This window comes from Dermacentor variabilis, chromosome 4 (assembly GCF_050947875.1).
Source record: "Dermacentor variabilis isolate Ectoservices chromosome 4, ASM5094787v1, whole genome shotgun sequence".
Taxonomy (NCBI): Eukaryota; Metazoa; Arthropoda; class Arachnida; order Ixodida; family Ixodidae; genus Dermacentor; species Dermacentor variabilis.
The window spans coordinates 94,842,233-94,862,416 of record NC_134571.1 but is presented as its reverse complement, the minus strand read 5'-3'; the positions used below and the strand labels follow the sequence as shown (position 1 = coordinate 94,862,416).

The 20,184-nt window shown below is 45.6% G+C and overlaps 1 protein-coding gene across 2 annotated transcripts in view; it reads right to left on the bottom strand.

Annotated features, from left to right (window-relative positions):
* Positions 1 to 20,184, bottom strand: part of LOC142577856 (uncharacterized) — a 148,760-nt gene that overhangs the window by 82,478 nt on the left and 46,098 nt on the right. Inside the window, exon 1 of one of the 2 annotated variants that reach the window (XM_075687291.1) lies at positions 7,977 to 8,201. The exons of the other annotated variant lie outside the window; for it this stretch is intronic. The gene's annotated coding sequence lies outside the window, so the exon portion shown is untranslated. Of the gene's footprint in view, positions 1 to 7,976; positions 8,202 to 20,184 lie in introns of those variants that run through there. 2 annotated transcript variants of the gene reach the window in all.

Sequence of the window (20,184 nt, the reverse complement as noted above, 5' to 3'; positions counted from 1 at the left end):
ACGAGTATCGTGAAGAAAAGGTAGGTGAAAGTCGTTATGTAGCAGCCAAGCTCAGACTTCAGGTTCTTTTTTATGTGTGTGTTCTGCTAAAAAGTGTTTAACCTCCTAACGTTTTCATTCTGTCCTTTCATTGACCTTTCTAAGCGAGAACAGCTCCCTTACAGAAGTTTCGAGAAAACCATTGTGATGTGATAGGCGCATATTAGGCACATTCCAGCCGAAACGCTAAGTTTACGAAATTTTTCTATCTACTGAAAATGATAAATGGTGCCTGTTAGGAGCGGTGCCGCTTGTAGAACTTCTGGATAACTTTTGCGAGTCCGAATCGAGCTTGCTAGCTCAAGGAATTCCAAAACTGCTCTTTATTTAGCCGGCCGAATTCTTCATACCTCTCGCTCTAAACATTTACTTTCGTCAAGCACGCCTGATAACGAAAGGGATTCTCAAGCAAGGTAAAAACAAAGATCTCATTGCAACGTGCACCAATGGCAAAGAATAAATAAAAAAAACACATCATTTCTTTAGCAGCTCAGTAGGTTCGACCTTCCCGTTCAAGTCATTCTGCTCAGGGCATTCCGATTCTCCATGAAAACTATTTCTGTCTTTGTAATAATTCTTGCGTGCCCTTTACTATATATTTTCGTTCCCATTTCCATAGAGGTGGTGCCATCGCGATTTGAATTTTATGTCATTCGTACGCATTGCCTATATTTAAACTGCTAGAGCGTAAATTCACATTTACGCTCCCAGAAGAAACCGTGTGAGTGCAAATAGTAAATAATCTTTTTCTCCGCGGGCTGCCCACAAAGCTATGAATTTACTTAATTGCCTAATTTACTTAATTCGTTGCCGTGGCCCGACGGGTGAGCTTTTCTTTTTTGTTACGGCAGTCTTGGTTTATGAACTCTTGTCTCCGACTACATGACGCCGTAAACTGGAAATCGGGAATACCAAATGCGTGAAGAGAACGAGGACACGAAAAGAGGAAGAAGATGACAACGGGCAAAAGTGGTGACTCTTGGACGTTGTTGGTCTAACACGGGGACAGCATTCTGTGCACAGGATGAGGGACACGGAAATAGGCGAAGAAGACAGGGCGGTTCGGCCACGGTTCTCGCAATAAATCAGGTGTAAGTGGCCCACAATGGCGTGGGCTTTGTCTGGTTTTGTGTTCGTCTCCCAGGCGCTGAAACGGATTCCGTGTTTCAGGACCAATCAGACCCAACAGTCAGCATTTTTTGCACGTTGTCAGGCGCTCCTATCCGCGTTCTCGTTTGCTTCGCGCTGTTTGCTTTCGCTTTTAGTCGTGAACAAACTGGCCTACAATACCCTCTTACGGACATAATTGTCGTGTTTCGAGAATGTTTGTTTTGTGTACTCTCGCTTAAGGAGGGAATTTGTAGCGTCGGCATAGCGGGCAAAAATAAATCTTAAGCCCCCCCCCCCCCCCCTATCGTTAGAAGAGAAGGTACAGGGATGAAGCCACGGCGCTTGCAGTGCCACATAATTGTAAAACGAACAATTGCATCAGAAGGCGTGTGCTTGTAAGCCGGGAGACTCGCTAGGCGTCTATAGCCAATGCCGGCTCTGTACTCCCTCTTAGCCGCAGTGCACAACGTTGGCCTCCAGCAACTCGACCGCGCTGTTTCGCCTTCTGCACTTTTTACGACCCTCTAAAACGACGAGCCACTGCTCAATCAGTCCGCTTCATTGCTTTCTTCGAAACTCAAGCGCAAGTAATCGTTGGCGTGCACTCATTGAAGCGTTTACGTTGTCTTATTTAGCTCCTGAACTGACCCAGGAGGTAGATATAGTCCGGAAACTGCCCAAGTAAACTGAGCCCGAGGGTAGTTTGGGAAGGAGCATGAACACGTTCACGAGAAAAGAACAATTTCGTGGGGTTGCCTACCGGCTTTGCCGTTTACAGCTGATGAACTTAAATGTATTTTCTTTAAATATAATGTTGGGAAGAAAGGCAGGGTCTTTAAGATTTCCCCTCAAAATATGTATTGTCAAATTTGCAGCGCTTCGGCTGAATAGTGCGACAGAGTGTTTCTCGCGGTCGTCAAGGAGGGACATCAAGCCACGTTACCCTAATAGGACACTAATTATTAGCTGATGACCCTGCCATGCTGAATGCTCTGGTTCTTTTCTCTTCAGATCACCTGGCAACATGACACTGTGCTTGGTCAGTACTTGGCAGACCACCCGGAAAAGCCGAGTGATTATTGCCTTCCTTTTCCAGCGGAATAGTCCAGGGGTCGTTCAAAACGTCAATTTCAAGTGCTCCTTTCATTAAATAGAGAATAACGGAAAGATATTTGCCCCTGAATTCTACAACGTGCCTCTACTCAACGCTCCACCTCGAATCAAGAAAGTAGATGGTAGCGCCGTCTCTCGGCAGAAGTGGTCACTACGATTCATCGACATTCATCAGCAATTATAGCACCTATAGTTGGGCGAGTTCGTTTGACATGACGATAGAGTAAATGCGCTTAAAAGACGAGGACGATAGGTGCCATATTTCACCCTGTTCTTGTTTTTGTGCCCTAGCGAAATGGCGCAACCCACTCTGGGGGATAGATCGACCATGAATCGGTCGGTGAAGAAACTATATCACAATTTTTTTTTCAGAAAATTATGCTTCACCCGGTTGCGTCATGTGTGTCTCGTCTTCCGTCTTGAAAGGCTTAGCGTTTTCTTCTCTGGAGAGGCGGCGCTGTGCTAAACTCGGCAAAATTCGAGGAAGAGATTCGAGTCGAGAATGGCTGGAGAATACGACGGTTTGTCACCCTATATTGTGACGGCTACTCCTTATCACGTGATAGTAACTAGAAATTTAAAAAAAATGTTTTGAGATCGTTCTATGCGAAAAGAAACGTCACCGGTTCGGAATATTTAAAGTGGAACTAACTAAATAAAGCAAATTGAGTTTCCATGTATTTCTATGGACACGATGGAACGTAGACGAATGGCAAGGAATAGTCGGAAAACGCGCTATACGAAGTCCCGACAGATATACGTAAGCGGTGCTGTTCTGTAAGCACGACGCGATTGACCGACGGCCCTATCTCCTTGCAAATATTATTAGTATTTAACTTGAAAACATAGCACAGAGTAGGTGAATACCGGAATTAGCGTTAGTATAGCACATGCACATTGGTGACATGTCCGAAGTCCACTTATCTATGATAAGCGCTCTGTATTCATTGACACTGCGAGTAAGGCTTTCTATAGCGGATAGCACACCATTTAGAAGGAAATAATTCTGGTTAATCGATGTTCCGTACAAACAAAACGCAGGGTGGCCAGTAAGCGGGAGAGAGAAGAGGCTAAGAAGAATGCATTGAAAAAATCTGGAATTTAACGAAAGCAGCGTTGTAAATACAGGAAGAAAGCAAACGTGGCAAGAAATAAAAGAAATAACACCTATGTATTTGCGTCCAGACACATCAGAAATGACACGACAGTACTTGGAGATATACGGCCGCATAATCTAGATGCACATCTCTTAGGTGATCTATAACATTGTGCTGTTTGCCGCGTGTGTCTCTTTCATCAAATTTTCAGTGGGCGGTTGAGTGTTTGCATTCTTGCCTCTAAGCACCGTCGCTAGTGTATTATGCTGCGTTTCCTCAGCACAAAACCTAATTTGTCAATTTACGTACGCTTCTTATTGTTTGGCTAGTGTGTGAAAGTACGCGGAGACGGTTGGTGTCCTGGGGTGCATTCGAATACTCCCTATTGCGCCAGTGTATAGTTCCACGCATGCGCATGCTCGCGCAACGGCACATTTATACGGAACGCTCGTAATTTCATACAAAAAAAAAATTCTTTAAGAGGCGCTGAAATTACGCATACTGAAGGCTTTATTTATTTTTTATTTTTATAATTAGTTTTTTTTTTTATTGCACCGTATCGAAGCCTGGCCTCCCACGACGTGATACTAAGCACGACCTCACGCTCGGCAGCAGAGGGCCGCAGAGGCTGACTCTCCGAAGTTTGTCTGTTCTGGCTTGCCGCGGTTTAGTTAATTCAATTCTTGTTCAACACATTCCTGCGGCATACATGGTATTGATCAGAATAGGGCGGCGCCTGCTGTTGCACACGCCGAGAAACGGCGCAGCAGCCGAGAATGAATCCATAGAGAATTCTTTCTTTCTTTCTTTCTTTCTTTCTTTCTTTCTTTCTTTCTTTCTTTCTTTCTTTCTTTCTTTCTTTCTTTCTTTCTATAAAAAGATGGAGTAGGAAGCCACAAGGCGCGTTCAAAAACCGCTCCCATTCTCACGTACAACATGAAGTTGACAGTGCAACGTCGCATCACTCCGAGTGGCGTGCTGTACAAATGGTTCCAATGTGGCTTCGTAATATCGCAGACGAGAAGCAATAAGGCATCACGAAGACGCTTATAATACTACTAGCGAACGATAAATCAGGCTCTGCGTGCAACAGGTACGTACTCATAAGAGTTCCCGTTAAATGTGCGTAAATTGCGCCGACGTTGTGAATTATCGTAAATGCTACGACTGTTTGTTGATCTAGCCTTAAGAAACAACAGAAGGAAACAAAAGGAGAAAGAAAACAACATTATCACTAGAACAAAATATTTTAAAAATGAAGCACACACAAATCTATCAATACATCAACGCATCAAAATGCAAGCAGTTTAAATCATTCGACGCATATATGGTGTGAGGGGCATAAGAGATGGCTGTTTGAATGGAAGCCATCTGTATTACTTGAAAGTGTGCGAAGTTTGGAAATTTCTTTTACTTGTATCGTTTCGCGCATTTTGCTCTTGTGTTTGCAAGCACGGGTGTTTGTTGTCCGTATCTGCGAGCTTCTCCGCAGTGGCAATAAGAGAACCAAGTGTGCAAAGTGGAACTCTAAAATAGCCCCGCGGTGCAGATCAATATTCCAATGAAAGTTAATGAAGGTCTAGTTCGCAACAAGGCAACGTCGAAAACACACAAGTTTAAAAGCGCCCATCGAACGGACGCCCGAAAAGTAGGCAAAAGGAAGCTTTGTGCACCGGTGAGATGGAGGCCGATGTCGCAAAGCTGTGTAAAAGGGCAAGCAGATTTTTAGTAGCCGCTAGAAAACTATTCTTCTGTACTTTCTAAAGGAAATGTCACACGGCACACCGTGCTTAGCACAAACGCGGGAAATTATAGCGCCTCATATGTGTTGTCGCCAGAAACAATATCGATGAGTCAATATCGATGTGTCAGACCCATATTGCGGCGCGCACGACGAGTATTTCCTGTAATGGTTCGAGTTTAATGAGTAAAATGGCATGTTTGTTGTTGTGAAACAAAGCATGCCCACTGCGTTCATTTCTTTCTGTAGACGTTCTCTACGTATATTACGGGGAAAAAAGTCTCAGACGTCACTGCGGAGATGGTGCACATGATCGACAAACAGTGGTCTCTTAGCAATGCCTCTGCCGTTCCTTATTCTGACACATATTTAGGTACTTGCAGGAACCATGTGTCATCGACGTAATCTTCTTATTGCATGAACAACAGCCGTTATATCTTACACCGTTGATAGCTGTGCAAAAGTACGCAACACACCGTGAGCCGTTATAAACGCGCGTCTTCTTATCGCCACAATTGGTAATATAGGCACTTCCGTAGGCGAAAGGTGCACTGTCGCCAGCATTCGTGGCGCCATGTTTTAGGGACCAATGCGGTTTGAAAGACGGACATATCATAGTTGCTGTGTTGCGCGTGCACAAAGAACGCGCTTGAAAATACGAATACAGACCTTAGCTAATGGTACTCCTACGCACCTTTTTTGCGAACAAGAATTTCTTCCGGCTTTGTTAATTTTGAAAGAATGTGCTCCTAACCATGTAAATGAAGATGTAGCTGCCTGAGCAACTCTCCCCCTCAAACCGTCCCAATTACATTATGTTTTTACCTAATTTCGCTCTACAGATTACGCTAGACATTCATTATATGCGTGTTTATAGATTGTGCGTAGATTTAGTTTATTCTTGCGGCTTGCCCTTCTGTGTCTAGCGCGCCTAGTAGGTTCTTGCCGGTGCCTCGCATAGCGGACTTCCATGCGCAGTTTTTCCGAGGAAACGTCGATTGTACCCGCAATGTTGCCTGTAGCACGTCTGGTTTGAGAATCGCCACCGATCGAAACCCCTCGTTTTGATCGTACCTCGCATAATAACTGTCTGCCTTCCTGGATGATCATTATTCCCCGCCCTCCAAAAGTAACGTCGATTCTCTGGAACACGAGTTCTTCACAGCTAACTGCGCCGTTTTCTAAGTTAACGTTGCGCCCGTAATTTTTGCTTTTTTTACGAGCAGTTACGCGAGAAACTTTTTGTTCGCAATCTGTTAGGTGCAGTCGTTAGACGCAGGTGATACAACACTGAAACAGACCACCATTTGTTTTCCTGCGGTTGTCTGCGTCTGTGACCGTGTTGTGAGCGTCTGTGACCGGTTGTCTGCGTCTGCGACAGAAAGCATGCCTTTATTTATGCATAACACTGCTGTAGGCGGTGTAGGGCTTGATACGGCGAGAACCGTTTGTTGGCTCCCATGCGGCCAATCGATGATGTGTCTAAGCTTTAAATTGAAGGGCTCCTGACCACGCGAATGCTTCAGAATGATCTTTGTGGAGGAGGTTACGTGGTTTTACGCCCCACACGTTTCATATATATATATATATATATATATATATATATATATATATATATATATACAAACCAAATATACCGTGCTTGACATGAATCGACTTGAAAAGGCACGGGAAAGATGGACGAAGGGAACGACGGTCCCATGGCCTGTAACGCATTGCAACGCTTGAAGCTTTAAATAGTATTCAGCACGTCTCACTTTTTCTCACTCGAGTTTCCTTTTTTTCCTCTTCTTTTGGTCAAGTTTATGGTCTTTTGTCACATATACAAACCCATCTTGTCAATTTGTTCACTAACACTGGTAAGTGTTCTGACACTTCTGAACACGTGGCAAATGTAAACTGAATCGGCATGCTTGTTCCATAACACGACCATGGTGCATTGGAAGCTGTGAAACGAAGGAAACTTGCGGTAAGGAATGTGTCTCTCTTTTTTACATTCGCTCTATTCCGCACTTTGTTGCCTTCTGTGTATCGTGGGAAAAAAGATTTATTTCGCTGTATATTAACCACGTCGAAGAGAGAAAGTTTCGGAAACGACTCTACGAGATTTGGACAGCAAAGCTCTGTGTATACGTTTAACTTTCTTCCAGTTTCACAAACAAAAGCACACTGTCGTCTTACTTCTGGCGATCGTCCAACTATTTACATTCTGACGCATGTCGTCCATTGAACCATAAGAACTTTTAGTACAAATAATTGAAAAAAATGATAACACAGCAATCGGGATTGAGTAAGTGGAAATATAGTTGGAGGGGGGGGGGGACCAAAAGCTGGAGAGGTTGGCTTACCGGAACACTTTGTATGCTACTCCAGAGACTGGAATCACAAAGTCCTTCATTCGTAAGAGTTGTTTGCCGTTGCCCGAGCACCTTTGCTAGTAATACGTACAGCAACACGATTGGCTTACATCTGCACTGACGAACACTTCTAGTATAGTTCTTTTTTTGTGTGTTAATAAATCACGTAATTATTTGGGTGAAAGATGAATACGAAAAAAAATTGAAAGAAATATAGAAAAGTAAAGTGATGAAGATTATTACAAAAGAAGAAAGCGTTTGCAAGAAGCAAATCTCTCGGCCCACCCATCCCATCTACGAGTGCATATTTTGGACGGGCCGAGAAACAAGAAAAAAAATGCATGTCCGAATTCACAAAGAATTTCGTTCTTAAGAGCTATCTTCTATTTGCGAGTCGACTCCACTAATAATATCTCGAACGCCACAAGTGGCTGGCACTTGCTTTGAACAGCTCTAGCATAAGAACGTCTTTGCGAATACGGGCGGCAGCTTCTTCGATAAAGAACCTTTCACACTCACCTCGCACGCATTATAGTAGAGAAGAGGCTATCGTTCGCGCCATGGCCCAACCAATCAGGGAAGCGGTGAGAGTTCTTGTAGGGACGGAACCCGATGCGCTAGATATTTTACAACAATGGTAGGTAAGACGTGCGAACCACAGCGACTGCGATTGCGCGCGCTTTCCTCCCAGGGGCTACGGCCTACCTTGCAGGCCTAAACAGCTACGAAATCTTCCGTGCGGCAATATCCTCGCATTGGGGCAAACCGGCCAGGAAAAGCCAGCAGGTGGGATGCGGCCGACCTTGACTTTTCTGTTAGGGCGACGCTCAAACTGGGTGGAGTCCGAGGAAGGCGAGGAGGTACGACGCCGGAGGCCAGATTACAGACAGCTTCCGGAGCGGAAGCGACCGGTAGAGCCGAAGGAGGGAACGCGCGGGGGAAGTGGCCTATAGGTAGGGCGTTTGCGCTAACGGAATGATAAACTGCGCGCATTCTCCGCTTCCTTCGGCCCGCCTTGAAGCGACTTCCTCCATTTCCTATCCGTAAAAGAGCCTACGATACGCCAGACATGAATTTACAGTTCCTATGCACCGACAGCTAAACGAAGCTTCCCTTTCTTTCTTTCTTTCTTTCTTTCTTTCTTTCTTTCTTTCTTTCTTTCTTTCTTTCTTTCTTTCTTTCTTTATGCAAAATACACAAATCTTAGGTTCACCCTCAGCGTTCGCGTTTGGGAACAGTATTACAATTCTTAAGATATTGCAAGTCGCATATTATGTTGTGCACGTGCGGTATTGTTTTCACAGCCCTCAAACGGCCCCTCCCAGCCCTTTATTTTGTATTTAGCGAAATTATTCGCCGAAGCATTAATTCATTGATGTCCGCCGGGGTCGCGTACTGCCTATGGCGTTGCACTGCTAAGCACGAGGTCGCGGGATCGAAACCCAGCCTAGGCGGCCACATTTCGACGGAGTGCAAGAAAAGTCCGTGTACCGTGCACTGGGAGCACGTGAAACAACCCCAGGTGGTCATAATTAGCCGGAGTCTGCCAATACGGTCTGCCTCATAATCATATCGTAATTGTAAGAAGTAAAACCCCGAATTTAATGTTTTGGCTCATTTATAGCATATACGGCGTAAAGTACGAGAAAACAAGGTTCTGTCATTCATTACGGCCTACTGATAAGATCAAACTGCTTACTGAAACCTCACTAATCTGCTGTTGTAGGAGTTTTTGTTCTTGTCCAGACATTCGATTTTCTTTCGTAAAAATTTAAAGAGAGAGAGAGAGCAGAGATGAAAGGCAGGGAGGCTAACCAGACGCATGTCCACTTTGCTACCCTGCACTGGGGTAAGGAGGTATAGGGATTAAAAGAGAGAGAGAGAGAGAAAGAGAGAGAGAGAAGAAAAGCACAGTTTCGCACACGTTTGAAGGTGCGCACTGAGTCTATAAACGGTCGCAGAAAGCTGTAGGCTTGAGGTACTGCAACAACGCTTTCGTGTCCCTTTTTTTTATTTTTGTGCCACCGATGCATATGGCCGCGATCCAAGGATCCTCATTTTCGAAAATGGTCTTGAGTGCCGTCGGTTCAGTGATGTCCACAGAGACTCACGCTCGAAGTTGTACCGGGGACGAAGGCACAGGATACGTTCACTAGTTTCTGTTATTGGCCTTGATCCATCCTTAAAGCTACAAGTGCCATGAAAAGCTCTCCGCTCACAAATAACGTTGTTGTGCCGAATGTGGCTTGGGGTAGCATTTACAAAGGCTTACTCATTCCGCATCAAAATGGGGTATGCGTCCTTGTAAGAAGGCAGACAGAAAGAGAGAGAGAGAGAGAGACAGACAAAAGCGGAGGAAAGACAGGGAGGTTAGGCAGTGTAAGTACCGGCTGGCTACCCTGTGCTGGGGAAAGGGGTAAAAGAAATCAAAGGAGAAAGAAGAGAAAAAAACACTGAGAAAAATTCACACAGTAACGTGGTGCTACGCGCCACAACATTCACAGACGGTCGCACAATTCACAAGCCCTTAAATACTTCAGCAGACCCATTAAGGCCTTGTGTGCCGAAACCCAAGTGGTAAATAAAGTTTATGGATCTGAACTACCAAGCGTAGTAAATGAAATGTTAAATAATTGGAGCTTCTACGACATTATAAAATATTTTATCTGGCGGACTATTTCTGCAACGGTGTTTCTGAATAAACCAATACAGTTATTATGTATTCCTCTAGAGAATAGTTATCAGTACTTTCAAATGTGCTGGAAACAGCACTGTGGTTTTTTTCGCTCAAATGATGAGTCGCACACTATATGATAATCGTAACACCTCGGCGCGGCCTATATGAACAAAACCAGGAAATATTTTTTAATCAAATTTTTTCGCAGATCCACAAGCATACATAACGATGCCATCCCAACCGTAGGCTGCACTACGCGCTCCTCTGAACGAGAAACCTTGGCAACCCTGGTGGGCGCTGCAGTATGCTCAACGGGAGCGTATGTTTCGTCGCTTGGTATCACGCAACTAAAGCTATGGTACGCAAATGTTATTACGTAGGATGTTTCAGGTCATAGAGAAGAATTGCATATTCATTTTATTGCGTACATACCGCCACAAAATGCGAGTAAAGGAAGGACGCATTAGAATAATTCAGAACCGAGTAAATGAAGACTAACGCCATCGATAGCCTAGGGCCGCGTTTGCACCGGCTAATTTAGTCTTAATTTTTGTCCTGCGTTTCGTTGAGTGGTCGGTTCTGGTGGTAGCGCCAGTGCAGCTGCGTCCAAGCCAATGGCGCAGGGCGAAATGTGTGGAAAATGAGACAAATTGCTACAAAATACTGCTCCAGTATACGCGTACTTACCGTCAATCGCATGCCCATTAATTGATATAGTCGCGTTGAAGTTACGGCGGGGGAAGCCGTTCATTTTTAACCAGTGGACGTCCGGCAGACACCCTCCCGGGAGCCTGAATTGCACAAGGTTCAGCACTCGAGTCTATAGCGATGTTGTCGTGTTTCTGACCACTACTTGAACGATACTCAACTGCGCCAAAGTGGCCTTCTTGCAGGAAACATAGAAGACTGCGCAATATTAGCTTTCTTTCTTGACGTGGCCATGGACCCGAATAATAAGATGAGAGGGAGGGATGGAGAGGGCACTTGTACGGTACGCTAAAGTGAACGGTAAAGTGGACATTGCATAGGAGAAAATGAAGGCGATATATTCCCGGGACCTTTCACGAGCACGCTTTCTGCGTCTGCATTTTATGACTTCATAGCTGGCGCTGAACGTCGCTATTACCTGCTCTCAGATAGTCCTTCCAATTACGGTACGGCAACGTCCATTGCCGCTACCTGGATAGACGCCGCGCGTAGCAGCTACTGGAGTTCTCGCGGAACTGTTATTGTGAGCAGAAAGAAAAGAACATCCGTGGTCTTAGATATCCACACACATTCTTAAAGAGACAGAAAGAGAGAGAGAGAGAGAGAGAGAGGAATAAGACATAAGGGAAATGTAAGGAGGTTAACCAAGCTGAGCCCGGTAGGCTACCATGCACAGGGGAAGCGGGGAAAGGGGATTGAAAGAGGAGAAGGAAGAAAGAAGGTCACAGTCTCCGCTGCTACGAACACAAGCGTGCACCACTGAGTTAGTCACAGGCGGTCATACAGGCTGGCGCATTTCGAGAAACGCCACAGCGCCTTTGTGGCCTTGCACATAGCAGACGCACGAGGCCACGGGCCCAAGATCTTCGCGTCTGTGAAAGGACGGTCGTCCAATTGCTCCAAAGCTGTGCGAAGGGCGCTCTTCTCGTATTCGCATGTAGGGCAGTTGAAATTCTGAGGCCTTGTCTCTGAAGAGGAGTACAAATTGCGACCTTTTATAACCTTGCGCGAACATACGGCCTGGTTACTCCTGACGCACAGATGCAGATGTCATCTGCCTAAATTGACAGACTGATCGACTGTGGCAGGGTTTCCGCCAGCCCAATCAAAGCCAGGTTGAACAAAACCGGGCTCAAAACGCCACCTTGTGGAACTTCACGGCTGGTGTAGTGGTAGGAAGTTTGACCATCCTCGGTGACTACAAAGAAGCTCCTTTCAGTTAGGTAGCTGCGAATACATCGAAAGTGCGGCCTCCGATTGCAGCAGCCACGAGCGCGTAAAGAATGGCTTCGTGAGAAACATTATCATAAGTGCCCCTCACATCCGAAAATTGCGCTACAGAGAGGCGTTTGAATGACTTCTGTTGTTGAATCGAAGACACAAGATCAGTGACGTTGTCGACCTACGAACGGCCACGTTGAAAACTTGTCATCGCGTCTGGATAAACATTGTAATGTCCGTAGGCGCGTGAGGATCATCCTTTCCATCAACTTGCCAACACAGCTGACGAGAGCAATAGGTCGATATGATGTCAGTTCAAGGGGATACTTTCCATGCTTTAAGACTGGGACAAGACGGCTGCGCTTTCACTCAGAAGGAACAACTCCGCCACTCCATGAGACGTTGAGATGACGCGGCAGGATTTCTCGTGCTTCATGGTCAAGGTGGCGGATAGCAGCGCATGCTTTTAGAAGTCGTGAGTACAATATAGACTGCAACGCTCATATATCGTAGCAGATGTACTTCACGTCACAAACTACCACTTGTTTCATATGCATTCTGGCCTGCCAATTGTGCAATACAGCCTGGCTGTATTGCACAGTAAGGCTGCGAATGTGCATGCCCAGTGGAGCTGTTTAAAACCAGTACTACAACTGATGAGGGGGGGGGTATTACTGTGCAATACAGCCTGGCTGTATTGCACAGTAAGGCTGCGAATGTGCATGCCCAGTGGAGCTGTTTAAAACCAGTACTACAACTGATGAGGGGGGGGGGGGGGCTGCAGCTTGCGCAAACAGCAATTTTTACCGGGAAACGCATGCGGGTAGCGCTGCGTGCTTCGCATTCCTATCAAGAGCGCCTTATCATCAATTATGTGGTCCGTATGGATGTTTTGTGCTTGTTCTTGAATGAAAAGAAGGCTGTTATGTATGCTGTACGCGCTATTTCAAAGAATGTATGCACTTTTCGCTTCACTTTGCTCAGTGCTTGAAGCCTGCTTCACCTCTGCCGTGGGTCGGCCCGGTAGTGCACCACCGCCGGGATCGGCCCACTTTTTGTCCACGGACGTGGAGTCGAAAAATGCCGACCAACGAGAGGAGAACAGCTTCGCTGTAAATTTGTTCTGTGCCAGCGCAAACCAGCGCAACGGAGACCTTGCGAGCTGTAGAAACTGTCTAAACAACGTTTGCTTTTTGTCTATAAAGTGCAGCCCGTTATCAGCGCAATGTAGCGCTTGTCGCTGCTTAACGAGGCCGTACAATCATTGCTGTGTATCCACTCGACGTTAACCTGCGCGCCCACGCACGGGACAGAGGGAAAGATAGAAAAAAAAGTGAACAAGAAATTGTGGAACGAGATAACCACTGTGCGTACGTGTGCTATACACAGCACACATTCAAGCTCACAATTTCACTGTTCGTGTCGGTGCGCCTGTTGAAGTAAGGGGGGCATGAATCGCCGGCGTACGTATATATTCGTCGAGGGTCTCGTAATCCAAGCAAACAAGGCCCGTACGGCATCCGTGAAACGAAGAAGGTACTGCAGAACGGTCCCCGAGAAAAAAAAAGGCTCATTCGGGGAGCAGGCTCGCTGGGGATAGAGTAAGAATGCATGCAAGACAAGCATTACGTCAAACAAACAGCGTCGTTATCCTTTCACGGCGGCCCTAGCCAAATGATCAACGTCGTCGTTCGTTCTTGTTCCCGTTCTAAAGTTCCCGTGCCTGTTTCTCGAGACGGCGCTGGGCTCGCTCCGTCGCGAACGTACGGCAAAGAGATGAAATAAAAATAAAGATGAAAAAAAAAGAAGGCTCCGGTGCGCGCTGAGGTTAGGGCACAGAGTCGGGCTCTGAGCACGTTCCGCCTCCGAGTTCCCTTTATTTGGGTCCCGATGAAGGGTCGGTATGCTGCGTCGGGAGTGCTGCGGGTTCGCGACACTTTACAGCCATTTATTTCGCTTCGCTTGTTGCGTTCCCCCTCTGCAACCTGCGCGCCATTGCATGGCGTGTACGCGAAGCACCGGAGCACTGCATGCTGTTGCTGCAGTACTACTAAGGGTCCTTATGTTTGACGTCGGCTGTGAATAAGTGCGCAGTGACGCACATCGGCGCGAGTGAGCGGTTATTGTTTCCGTTGGTTCGCCCGTGTCGAACGTGAATGCGGTTCGCTAATCGCGACCCTTCAATCATTTCTGTGATTCATGTTTATTTTCCCTCTCATTCTGGCTAGCATTCCTGCTTGGAACTTTGCATGGAAACGTTCGCAGAACTTCACGTGCCGTACTTGGGCTCACACGCGCGAGTTTTGTACACGGAAGACGCACCGTTAGTCAAACATTGAAATGCTTCACAAATGTTGACAGAAGTTCAGGGCAGTGGGTTTAGAATTTGTTTAATGTAAAGCAATGTACAAGTAAAATTTTGTTTCGCATTTCTTTCGGCGTTGGACTGGGGCTGCCGCCCACTAACGAAAGGCGCCACGATCGCGTATCCGCTTCGGCTGTATCCTGCGTCTGGGTTTCGTCTTTCAAAATTCGAGCTCAGTCTCGATTACGATTTCAAGCTGAGCGCAGTCGCGAGAGCAGCCTCGTGTGCTGCAGAACAATGCTCGTAAATTCTATCCCAGGCGCTACTTACTTTTATACTTTTTGTGCGCAAACAAACAGGGACGAAGAATAGGGGCAACACAAGGACAAGCGCTCGTCCTTGTGTTGCCCCTATTCTTCGTCCCTGTTTGTTTGCGCACAAAAAGTATAAATATGAATATGTTCCAACTAGGCCGACTCGCAGTTATGCTACTTACTTTGTTGCAAGCCCAACCCGACAAAGTTAACAGAAGGACGGGGCCTCGAAAGGGTTAACAGTGGTCGAACGAGAAACGTCGTAGGAGCCTACGTTTAGACAAGAGCACATGCCTTCGTCAGGGCAGCGGACTGACACTGCCCTGACGGAGACAAGTTCCTTGTTTGACAAGTGTTCATCATTACGCTGTGCCATGAACGTAATTAAGGAGGAAGAAAAGATTTCCTTGTTCTTGACTATAGTATTGATTATAGTATTTGATTGTATGATTACGATAGTAGTAGTCGTGCAGGGTGGGAGGCAGATCACAGCTCACGTAGACAGTCTACCACATCTTCGCCTCACCCCCTCTCTCTCTTCCCCTTCCCCATCTTTCATCGCCCCATCCCTCTCCCATGTGTAGGGTAGCAAACCGGTTAAGCTAAACTGGTTAACCTCCCTGCCGTTCCCTCTCCACTTTTTCCTTCCTTCCTTCCTTCGTCTCTCTCTTTCGCGTACGTTCATGTCCAAGCCCTCCGCAACAATATTTAAGATGCACAACAATGAATGACAATGAGTGGCACAGAAACAAACTCGCAAGCTAATTATAGCGCGCTTTGCGGCTGCTGTGAAGTCGTGGTCTGCTACTTTGTCCGTGTGCTGTGGTTTTGCTATCAGAGTTGCGAATTTAGAAGATCCAACGTCATCATTACCATCACGTACGCGGCTAGCGGATAGTAATGCTAAGCCACTTATTGACTACGGTGCAGCACTTCTGTACAGCTCGCTGCAGCTGATCTTTGGTGTCCTCTTGCTGGCCTCGCTGATGACGCAATAGTGACGCGCATGGTCTCAACGTTTGTCCACGCACTGTCTTGCCTGGTGTCACGCTTGTCCTGTCCATACTTGATGCTGGATTGTCTTTAATTTAGCAATTTCGGTGATAACATTTTCAATGCGGGCGTATTGGCTGTTTGAGCAAAACCGGAAGTGTTGATTGGCTAGTTGAGCACTGCGTCATGCGAAAGAGATAGTATCGCCGGAAGAGATCGTCCGACAATACGCGCCTAGGATGTTTGTGGCTCATAGAAAAACTTGCAATTCATAAATTTGAAACGGAGTGCAATGTCCACGCAGTAGTTATTTCCTGGCCGTATCGTGCGTAGCACAAGTATTTTGCCAAAAGTGCGTAAATCGGTTACTGCTGCTTCTTGCTTTCAGGGTATCCATATGGGGCAACTTGTTCTTGTCTTCTGATACACGATCCGCACCACTCTGCTATGGCCCTCAACGTCAGATTAGGAATACTTGCAATAAAAGAAAGAAACAAAGAAAGAACGAAAGCTGAAGGAGGAAAGAAAACTGCATTTAAAATTTGTCAGATCTGCTTTCTTATAGCGGTAGTTCTACGTTGTCTCTGCGCGAGGTCTAGACATCGAGAAAATGTTTCATACTCCCGGTCAATATTGAGGAACCTAAATAGCATCGGAAAACACTGAGCCTATAAACCCACCATCCCGGAAGGTCATAACACCCTGGTTCACTTCCGAGAAAACAAACACGCTATATACTTCGGTGGCATCTGTAGTTTCACTTGACGCCGCCACAGGGAGACGCTTAAAAGCAAGCCCGTGAATTGAAACTTCGACGGCTGCAGTTTGTTCTTGACGGAACAAGACAACGCTCTGTTTCGTATTCCGCATCTCTCTCTGTGTGTATTTCGCCCCCATTCTGCTCTCTTGAAGAAAGCACGCCGCAACTTTCACGTCGAGCGAGTTCTCCGTATTTTGGTATGTTTGAAGAGCAAGCATGTGTGTCTTCTTGCTGTGCCAACACAGCGGCTAACGAAAGATGTGCGCACGATATCAATGGTGCGCTACGCCTGAGCTCCCGGGGACGAGCATCTTTTATTTCTTTGAAGAGGGCTGTTGGTGGAACAAAGAAGCTTCGGCGTTTGTTCGAAAGTTTCGCATGGGAGCAGTTGGAATAAAATTCTTTGCAACAACAATGAAAGTAACGCAAGTTCGTCACAAGACAATTTGATACAGCGGGGCACTTTTGTTACGACGTAACAAAGGCCGCGAGCAAAATATTTTTTTCTTCTATGTTCTGGACTCTGTGCGTTCATCTTAACAGCAACTCGGATGTCGTAATTTTCTCATTAGACAACCGTTGTGCTCATTCAGATGTATTGTGCCTCAATTAAAGAAAAATATGAATCGATAGTGGCTGACGAGCGGTGGTTTGTTTTGAAACCTAACGTAACTTTGCAAGAAAGGTCGAGAATTAAAGAAATATATATATTTTGCGATTAACGGAAAAGCAAACTTGCAAACACTCTTTTTCACAGAAAGAGCAAATGCAGGTAGTTCGTAAGCCACATGTGATATAACATTTAGCGATGGTAAAATCAAAATGTTGAATTTTGTGCATGAAGCTGGTGCATGAGTTGCGCGAGTTTTCCAAGTCCTGTTTTAAAAATGCAGATATGGTGAAAATATATTCCTAACGTGTCATTTTTGTCTACTTTATGCACATTCGACATTTAATAATTTTCTTGGTGAGTTGCGAACGTTTTCTTTTTTTTCAATATTTTAGTAGCATATACTGAATAAGAATTGTGATGCTTCGCTCATCCGACTTTAGCTTCAATTATATGAAAACCACTTATTTTTTAAACTCGAGTTAGTGGTTGTCTAATGAGAAAGCAAGGAGGAATTTTCGCATTACCGGTGTAATCGAAAGCTACAACAGCAGTGACACTCGAAGTTAATGTACATGTCAAAAAGCATAAGAGAAATTCGCTAATGAAACCAGAATAAAACTGTGCTGATCATAATCGGAGAAGCTCTTGAGCGCCAACCAACAAACACACAAACTTCCACCACTTTCCTCACGGCAATCCTTCAATTTCAGTGCTATAGCGAATTGAATATTCGGTGTCTCCTCAAGTAATGCGCTGGAGTGAACGTACCTTTATCTTACCTGTACCTTCATCGTATGTTAATCTTTATCGCGTTTGATCTGTTAGCATACGCCAACAAAGGAAGAATGCCATACACGTGTATATTGAGGGGTTTTAGTTCTCCAGGGTCCTCTTGCCAATAGTCTATTTCACATTTATTGTGTCCCGAATAACCCACGTTTTCGTGCATCCCGAGACCGGAAGCAACTCCGGTCTTTCTGACCGAGGTTGGCCCACGAGCTTATTACAAATGCGCTCAGAGTTCATAGTCCCCGGAGAAAGATTGCTCACAGTACGCTCCTTCTTCTTTGCATTATTATTCTTTTTTTTTTGTCTCTTTCTTATTCCCTCAAACACCGGTTTCTTTCGCTTGGTATAGCGCTAACATGGTAGTGGGTGGAACAAAAATAACACAGACAGAAGGGCAAGGACCTTTATTGCTGTAGGGTTGTGCGGCAACTAAGTACATGACGCCGGCAAGCCTTGAGCCAGAAGGAGCAAAGTGGACACTTTAAACCTTGCGTCCGAACACCATGACTAAGGCAACGTTCGCAAATGGTGCAATTTTGTCCGAAACACACTATCACACTTTCGCTGACGGGGTGCTTTCTTCCTTTCTTTTTTCAACTGCTGGTTGGAACATTTACTCGAGTTCTTCATAGGGTCGACTTTCGTAGCGTAGAGCTGTGTTGAATTTGGGGCCACTTACTTTGTTTGAGAGCATCACTTCTCGATGTATTTTTTCCTCGTTCAAACATTCGTTATTCGCCACGTCACGCACGTAGCCGCCACGGGGAAGAAATTTGTTCGGCTACATGGCGGAGCACATTGCTGAAGGCCTAAACTGATACAAGACAGAGAAGAAAAGAATGGCTATAGTGGTTACTGACTTCGCACAAAGTCGTGCTACCTGGCGCTTCGTCTGTGTGCTGTCCTTCTCTAGCGTCGCGTCTATCGCGCTGTACAGTACGTCTTGTCATTGGCATAGCTTCAATACGTATATATTTTACACATCTCTTTCGCGAATATTTTTAGGCCATTATGTATACAGCCGTATTTCATCCACCCGCCGTAGTTCACAGTTCATGTACCATTGACAAGCCATTATCATCGCCTTGGCGCTCTTTGAACACATCTGGCCTTTGCACCAATAAATCTCACTAATCATCATCATACAGTACATTATGTTTAGATAGTGGTAACCTTACGATCACATTAGCAAACGCTCACATTAGCTTACTCCGTCGCTTGGCTGGCACAAGTGCGTAATTATCGCCTTCAGACTGTCGCAGGATACTTTTTGTAACCGGCGAAGGGTCACATCAAACAACGTAGATATCTTGAGGGCTGAATCAATCTACTTGACTGACTACTTTCCACCTTACCACGAGCTTTTGGACTAATAATTATTTGAGAGGGCAAAACTTAAGTTGAGGGCGCGTGGGGGGGGGGGGGCAGCGCTTACTTGATGAATTGAAAATTAAACTCGTTCTCAGAAGAGGCCCAAGGCTCAAAACGAGCAAAAACCAGAAAACATGTATATTTAGTCTGTTTAGAAGGCATTGGCATCATGACTCATGATGTCTGCTACTTCTCTCTTAAAGATACTTTACCCGCTTAGGCCGGCTAAAGTGGAAATAAAGTAAAAATAACTGGACAGAAATGTCGCAGAATGCTTGCGTGTACTTCATGGAAAATACAAATGGGCACATTATACAGCACAGCACGTACGAAATTTTCGCCTTTCTTTTATCACTCGAAATGGGCAGTACTGATCGCTTGTTACATGTAGGGCAAGAGCAACGGCTTCCTCGCCGAGCTTTTGCTGCCAAAAATAGCTAAGCCTTGTAACAAACAGCGACATTCGCAATGACTTTGGCCTCAAATATTCAACGTCCCATCGTATCTTTTATGACAACATCAGAGCGACAATTTCCAGGTGGCAGCAATTGACGGTCCTAATGGCTGACAGCAAGCCATTCGACTTTTTCTAGAGCCGTTCTACGACCTGAACCTCGCTTAAACACTGACTTGAACTGGAAATTTACTTAGTGTCAAAGAGCGAACAAAGAGTGCCTGCACACTACGATTGCAATATACTCTTCAGGGCGTTAAAACGCCTTAGAAATACTGCATTCATGTCATCAGTGACAGCCTTGTGATAACTGCGGGGTTCGTTGCTACCGCCATTTCGTTCTTCCCATTTTTGTAGAAAGGCTGCTTACTGCCAAGAATGTAAATTGTTCAAACATTGATCGAGCCACTGGTCTAGCCGGTGAGAAAGCTATAGAACTGCGCATTTGCGGGAACCTAACCTCAAGGAATGCGGTGTCATTGTATTTGCTTCTGATGGCGAGGAAGCATTACGTATTATTCT